Consider the following 618-nt stretch of genomic DNA (forward strand, 5'->3'; position numbering starts at 1 on the left):
GGCCCCCCCCCCCCAGCATTCCCGCCTGCAGAAACCAGATCTAACGCTCAGGACCAAGGGAGCCTGCACCCCCCTCCCTTGCACGCACCCCAGCCAAGCCCCCCTTTCCTCAGGCCTGTGTACTTTTTCTTTCTTTCTCCTAAGCCCCGAGGGCCCTCCTCTCGCCTGTTTAGTGAGCCCAGTCCAGGCTCACTGCTGTCCGTGATCTCGCTGCTTCTATCCTAAGCCCTTCTTTGGTTCCACTGTCCAAAACGTTGATAAACACTCGCTCAACATCACCTGGACTGACTGTATATCGGCTTCTTTCCTGCCTGAAGTCAAGGACCCACACATTCCTGCCCTGCGGGGGTGGTTCAAGGGTTGCGTGTCCACCTATGAACCAGGAGGTCGCTGTTGGATTACCTGTCAGGGCACATGCCCAGGTTTCTGACTCAATCCCCAGTAGGGGGCGTGCAGGAGGCAGGCCATCAATGCTCTCTCATCATGGATGTTTCTATCCCTCTTCCTTACTCTCTGAAATCAGTAAATATATATATATAATTTATTAAGGAACCCACCCATTCCAGACGGGGCAGACCCATGACAATGCTGACAATGCCATTTCTCTAAGACAGGAAT

The 618-nt window shown here is 53.6% G+C and overlaps 1 protein-coding gene across 1 annotated transcript in view; it reads left to right on the forward strand.

Moving 5' to 3' along the window:
- DGCR6L (DiGeorge syndrome critical region gene 6-like) overlaps positions 1 to 618 on the forward strand; it is a 9,035-nt gene that overhangs the window by 180 nt on the left and 8,237 nt on the right. The window lies entirely within an intron of this gene.

This window comes from Myotis davidii, unplaced genomic scaffold (genome assembly GCF_000327345.1).
Source record: "Myotis davidii unplaced genomic scaffold, ASM32734v1 scaffold223, whole genome shotgun sequence".
NCBI lineage: Eukaryota > Metazoa > Chordata > Mammalia > Chiroptera > Vespertilionidae > Myotis > Myotis davidii.